Here is a 7,579-nt window from a genome sequence, read left to right as displayed (position 1 = left end):
AACACAAGTTTTTATGCATGTTGTACAATAAATTTAAGCACATCTTAAAAAAATGTCTTAAAGACAAATTATACAGCTTGATGTACAAATTTATGATGCATGCTCAAATAAGTATTCCCTGTTCAGCGATCCTTCCACTTTATCACATTCTTTTAATTGAAAGGTCACACGGATCATGATCCCAACTTTCTAATCCAATGGTTGAAAACTGATTAAAAAACACACAATCAATCCAATGGACAAAATTACCCAACAAAGAAACACAAATCTCAACCTACATTATCAGATCAACATGTCGTCTTCATTGGCTCTGTCTTTCTGATCGAACACTATCTCAAACTATCTCAAACTAATCCCTCGCCAGTCAACCACCGGACTCCGCAAATCTTAGATGTTTTGTTTTCGTTTGATATTAGAACCTTCTTTGTGTTCGTTATTTTCTTAGAGCTGGTTTGTTTGATTTTATGTACAAACATAGCATATAACCTTTGTGTTCACATACATACGATGTATCTTCTTGGTTTAGGTTTCAAAAAAATTTCCTGTCTCATATATGTGGTTTTCTTTTTACTTTTTTTTTTTAATATCGAGGAAGTACAAATAGAACAGTGAGAGTAGAAAAGTTTACCTGATTTCTCCTTGGTTTGGTTGCAGGTTTATGGAGAATAAGAAAAAGTTTGATAGACATGAAGATCAGAGGATAAAATTTCTTTCGTATTTATTATTTGATAATTTTTCTTTTTAGTGGTTCTAAAACTTTATGTTGAGAAAAGACCAACCAAAATTGAGAAAACAACTTAGATTTCTTTAAACATGAAGTGTAGTTAATATTAGAGATATTGGAAGAATATCATATGCGAAAAAAACCAAAATATATTCTATCATTTGTTGTTTTACTTCTGACCAGATTTGATTATAGCATTGGGTTTGTGTATATATTTATATATTCGCTTGGGTGGGAATGAGGTTGTTGAAATAAAAATGAGATTAAAAATAAATTAAGTTGTATTTTTAAGTAGTTTTGATTGTCATTAAATTTATTTTAAACATGTCATTTGGTACAGGTGAGGTCATGCCGTAAAAAATCACATGAATTTTGTTAACAAGTTTGGTATTTTTTATTATTATTGTCATTTCACCTGTTGTATCCGGTTGAATGTATTTTGGAAATGGATATGTTACATTTATGAACTCTTTGTATGTTTTTATGTATATAAATATAGTTGTAATAACTTTTATTATTATTTATTAGTATAATCACAACAGAATAAATAAGTAAAAGAAAAAAAATGATGAAGATAACAATCAAAAGAACAGATTACAACATTGACCTTTTTTTGGTGAGATAGAGCAACATGTGTTAACATATCTATCAACCAAACACATTGTTTTTTTCCGGTTTCATGATCACCTCGGTTCTCAACATCCTTTTTAAAAATTTGATAAAAGTGCAAATGGTGATAAAAGTGCAAACGGGTAATGTTCAACAAAGAAATAAAGAACACAAGGTAGCATAGTACCTACAAAATTAGTTAATAAATTGGGCAAAAATAAAACAAAAATGTGAAAATCAAAACAAGTTCATAAAAATAGATGAGAACTAAAATCGAAAAATGAGTTGGGTCACCTTTTACTATAAGATTGTAATTTGTATTCAAAACATTTACATAATACTATATAAACATTCCTCATTTCGTTTGTGATTTCACATAAACTTCTATTTTATACTCAAAATAATATTGTAATATAATATCTAAACATACTTATTTCATATTTAAATATTCTTTAATTTTTACAACAGGGAGAAAATACTAACAATAAAAAGCTATTAAACGTTATAATAATAATTAGCCGTTTGCAATATTGTACCAACATAAAAAAAATATGAACAATTAACACAATTTTTTTTGATTAATTTTATTTATAATATTGCCATGAAGCACGGGTGAGCTCCAAAATTCAAATGGATATTGACAGATGTTACGAGAAACGATTATCAACAAATGTCAATAACCTTCTGCCGAATAGTTTGTCAACCATTTGTTTTTTTAACAGGAAAAATACAAAAAAAAAAAAAAAAAAAAAAAAAAAAAAAAAAAAAAAAATCAATTAATATTATTTCAAAATATACATTAGAAAACGAATTCAATGTCACAAACTAAGTTTTTCTTTTTTTTACAAACAAGGCCATTGTAATTTTAGACTTGCAAGAATAGTCGTTTTTGCTTATACGGTTAGTTTCGCCCGTTAAGCCTTAATTTATTATTTTTAGGTATAGTTGGGACAGATTTGTGATCATGAGTAAGCTATGGGGTCTATTTTTATACTTTTTGTTTATATTTTATGTTTATGAGTTTTTAATTTTTTCATCCTTTAACTTTTTAAAATGTCAATTTGACCCAGCCACTTTAAACTTTATAAAATATTAATTTCACCATTTCATTTGACTTTTGCACTGTTTTACTTTTTAAAATCTCAATTTATCTATAGTCACAATTTTGGTCTTTTGCTAAACATGGAAATATCAAATTAAGCTCACAAGTTATGCACATGATAGGGCTTAACGGACGAAAACTAACGTGGTAAAAATGATCATTCATACAAGTTTTGAAAACCATACAGATTATGTTCGTAATTTTTTAGAAATGACTAAGTTTGTGATAATTGGTAAACCACATTGACCATTTATGTAATTTTCTGAAAACCATATTCTGAAACGAAATTATCGACGCCCGCTGCATTGCGCGGGTACCCTACTAGTATATATATATATATATATATATATATATATATATATATATATATATATATATATATATATATATATATAAAATTAAAATGCTAGTCTTACCGTTAGTAGGCCTCATTCACGAAGTCGATCTATAAGGTGGGTATAAGGTTGATGCCTATAAAATGGCGCTTAATGGGTTTACACTCTCACCCACCGCTTGATTGATCGGTGGTGGGTCGTTAGCCGAACGGGTAGGATAGGGCAACTCTATCTCCATATTAAAAGTATAATATTAAATTAAAAGTAACTACATGCTTTTCAAATCCCCAATCATAGTTACTTTTGGAAAGTGAATTGATGCAATCCCATGAAATTACACTTTGCACCCTTGTTAAGAAGTCAGTGGAGCGTGTGTGGTTTACCGGCACACTAATTGGTTCTAAGCAAAGGTGGCAAAGGGTGATTCATTGTTTATCATAGTTCGATGGAGCGTGTGTGGTTTACCAGCACATCGAATATGTGATTGTTACAATGAAGGCACCATGTACATTTGCATGGTTATTCACACCCACTTTGTGATCCTCGGTATCCCAGTCACAAACGAGAGGGGCATATCGAGATTTAAACATGCCATTGAAAAGTTCAATGAATCTCATCGAAACTTAGGAATTCTCAATACATTTAGAACTTAAAGTTAGGTTTTCATGGTAGAGAATTAGTGAATCGTCATTCACTTACCTTCAAATTGTTTGCATGTTGGATTACAGCATCCCTTTTCTAGTATGTAAATAATGTTGTTGGATCCTAGCCCTAATTTTTCTTGTTGGGTGATAATTAGGGATTTTAAATTCTAATCAATCTTTGTCCTTTCTATTTATAGATGTCGAAGGCGAACAACGCTGCTGCTAGCTCGTTCACATTGATGAGCCTTTGCCAAAAGGTGACTTTTGATGGAACAAACTTTAGCAAATGGATAAGATACATTCGCATGATTGCTCGCTACAAGGACAAGGAGTATGTCCTTGATGAGAAGCTCGAGAAGATTGTGACATATCCAAAATCACGGTCAGAAAAGACCGATTTCATTTATGCTTTTTAAAATAATTTCAGAGTAAATCCTTTTGATTTAAAAGTGTTGCGGAATTTGTTCCAAAACAAAACATGATAAAATAATATTTATAAAAGCATTTCATCAAGAGATGCATTTTCATTATATAATCAAAACTCGGGATGTCATGTTCCGATACAGACCATAAAGCATAAACGATAACATTACAAGTCATTCAACAAATATATACATATACAGACTTGTAAACAAAACAACTCGATGATTCATCCATCTTACACCCTTGTGTCACTTCCTGTAATCCAAATAAAACTGAGTGGGTCAGGCTTGGGAGCCTGGTGAGCGAATAGGGTTTTCAACCCACAATAAATAAATTATATTTAATTTTCACCAACCAATCACTATCCCGATTACCCATTCCCGTTATCCTCACTTTACGTCCCTAAAACAACATCTATCTCAAGGGACCTAAACTAGGATTTTCATCAGGACGGACAGTACTGCAAAGGGGTTTCCTCAACAATAGATATCCTAAAGGCAACCATGAGGGGGATAGAGTACACCGGTGAACACATCGTTCACAACACCTACAGGTTATGAACCTGCTAGCGTTCCACAGGACTGTCTAGAAAGAGTCTGTGGTCGTTATCCATACTCCGCTGAATAACTAGATCAACAACAACAACATCGAGGCCTCTCATCTGTTTATTACACACCAACTATCTACCCATGTTCTACCCAACATATTAGTAGATAAAAATATATATTTTTATACATAGTTTAAAACCTGTATAGCATTTTCATTCAATACATATTCCACATAACAGATGAGGCACACCCACATAACACGTATTTCATAGAAAATAAATCAGATCTATGAGATAGAAGAGAATGAATATACATTCACACACATAACAACAAAATTATACACATAACACGTATTTCGTATAAAATACTTCATAATTATGCGTTAGAAGAAAATAACTACACACTCACTTGATCAGAAGATGATCGGACAACACTACGGCTTACAGTAGTAGTATTCTTCAGCAGATCTGGAAGATCTCCACAAAAATCGAACTTCTCGCTGACAGAGATTCGGCTCAGGAATCGCACTTTTCGGGATCTTCGGGGCTTCGAAACTTCCTTCGGGGATCGGGAATATTACCGGGGCTTCGGGGTACTTCTGGCACGCAAAACGATGCAAAACGGGAGAGAGAAGAGAGAAAAAGAGCAAAAGAACTCGGCAGCCTCGCATCCTATTTATAGGAGGCTGGAGCCTCGTAGTACGCTGGGCGTACGCGTCCGAATTCGTCATTGCTTACGTATCCGAAGAACTCGAGTGCGAGGGACGTCACGCTTCGCTATACGCTAGGCGTACAGCAGTACGCTGGGCGTACTTCGGATGACTCCGATGACTCCCCTTCGGATAATACCGGATTTTATAATTAAATTTAAATATTAATTATTTAATAAACTTTGAAAACTCATATCTTCTTCATACGAACTCCCTTTTCGACGTTCTTTATATCCACGCATAGGTGAGACTACGCTCTACAACTTTCGTTTAAACTCCGTCGGCTAATTTTGATTTTATTTTTATTAATTATTTTTAGTAGGCCGGGACAGAAAAACTTTGTTATAAATTCATAACTTCTTCATTTGACGTCCGTTCTCGCCTAACTTTTCATCGTTTCGATACCAACAACGAGATCTTCGATTCTCGTTTAGATTGTTTCGGCTAAAAACCGTTCGATCTCAAATCGAGTATTTCGGTCTGCATACCGCTAAGTCGAAACTTCAATAAATCATAACTTCTTCATACGAAGTCAGATTTGGGCGTTCTATATATATTCGGAAACCTCGTTTCAACTACTACAACATTGTCCAAAGATAACGAGTTTATTTTACACTTCAATTTTGACGCTTATTTTTAATCTTAATTAATCAAACCACATAATTAAGCAATTAAGCACAAAACACATAATACTCAAATAATACACTTCTATTATTTCAAAACGGGTTACAAAGGTTAACCTAGACTATTATATCAACATTAATGACAAGCCCAGAAACCCAGGCGTTACAAAGATCAACCCAGAAATCGCTACTCCGGCTGAAATGACTGCTTTTGAGACTCATGAACGTGATGCGACGAAGGTTCATTGCATCATGATAGCCACAATGAACGTCGAATTCCAAAAGTCCTATGAGGACATGCATCCGTACGAAATGCACCAAGACTTGTTAGAGAGATACCACCAAAACGCGAGGCAGGAACGTTACGAGATCTTCATTAACATGATCTCCGCTAAAATGGGACATGGTGAATCTCTAACCGTACACTTGCAAAAGATGCAAAGGTATGTCGACTTTGGGGAAGACTTGGCTATCGACATGGTCCTTCACTCCTTGCCTCCGTGTTACAACCAATTTAGGATGACCTGCCATATGAACAAGGAAGAGGTTACCCTAAGTAAGCTCCAAGGTCTCCTTAGGGTTGCTGAGAGCAACCTCAAGGACAAGTCTGTTGCACCCACTCCCAATCCACCCGCTGCTCCTGTTTTGGCCATTGGGCAGGGAAGAGGCAAGAAAAGGAAGGCTCCGTCTAAGAGCCACCACAAGGGAAAGTCCCGAGATGGTTCCTCTTCTAGTGGCACCAAAGTTGATCCTGCTAAGCCTAACCCTAACCCAAAGGAGGCAGAGTGCCACCATTGCCACAAAATAGGGCATTGGAAGAGAAGCTGCCCAGAATACCTGCAAGCCATCGGGGAAGGAAAGATCAAGCCGTCTTTCGCAGGTATATACACAATTAAATCTAATGATTCATCTCATGCTATTTCTTGGGTCCTCGATACCGGGTGTGGTTACCATATTTGTTCTGAATTGCAGGGACTAAGAAGAAATAGGGATGTGGAGCGTGGAAGAATAAATCTAATCATAGGGAATAGAAGATCGTCGCCTGTGACCAAGATTGGAGTGTATTCTCTAGTGCTTAGTAATGGATTATGTTTAGATTTAAATAATTGTTGCTACTCGCCAGAAACGGCAAGAAACATCATTTCATTTCATGGTTTGTTTAGATAAGGATTTAGATTTTCTTTTAATAATGAGAATGGTTCAATTTATGCTTATCTAAATGGTGTCTTATATTTTGAAGCAATGCCATGTAATGGAATTTATGAAACTGTTATGATTGTAGATAACCTAGGAAATGATGTTTTATGCGTGGATTCTTCCAATAGTATGGATAAAGCATCCTTGTGGCATTGTCGTCTTGGACATGTCAATAAGAAGCGCATAGCCCAACTCCAAAAGGATGGAGTGTTGGAGTCATTCGACCTTAGGGAAGATGACACATGCGAGTCTTGTTTACTTGGAAAGATGACCAAGTCACCCTTCGCTAGCACATGTGAAAGGGGTGAGGGTTTATTGGACCTCATACATACCGATGTATGTGGACCCTTTAGATCAACCACTAAGGATGGGAACCGCTTCTATGTGACTTTTACCGATGACTATAGTAGATATGGGTATATTTACTTAATCAAGCAAAAGTCAGAAACGTTTGAAAAGTTCAAAGAGTTCAAGAATGAAGCGGAGAATCAATTGGGCAGGAAAATCAAGATGCTTCGATCCGGTCGAGGAGGAGAGTACCTAAGTCTTTAATTCCACGACTATCTAAAAGAGTGTGGAATAGTTTCACAACTGACGCCGCCTAGGACACCGCAGTTGAATGGTGTGGCAGAAAGGCGTAATCGAACCTTGTTAGACATGGTCCG

At 35.1% G+C, this 7,579-nt stretch overlaps 1 long non-coding RNA gene across 1 annotated transcript; it reads left to right on the top strand.

Moving 5' to 3' along the window:
- Positions 1-283: 283 nt before the first annotated feature.
- LOC145100404 (uncharacterized) lies at positions 284-936 on the top strand. Its single transcript, XR_013705017.1, has 2 exons — positions 284-526; positions 655-936. It is a non-coding gene; the product is annotated as an uncharacterized LOC145100404 (long non-coding RNA).
- Positions 937-7,579: the final 6,643 nt, after the last annotated feature.

This window comes from Lactuca serriola, chromosome 4 (genome assembly GCF_051521515.1).
Source record: "Lactuca serriola cultivar US96UC23 chromosome 4, Lser_US96UC23_V15, whole genome shotgun sequence".
Lineage (NCBI taxonomy): Eukaryota > Viridiplantae > Streptophyta > Magnoliopsida > Asterales > Asteraceae > Lactuca > Lactuca serriola.
Note: the sequence above shows the minus strand (reverse complement) of the source record. Positions and strands in the feature narration are given on the sequence as shown.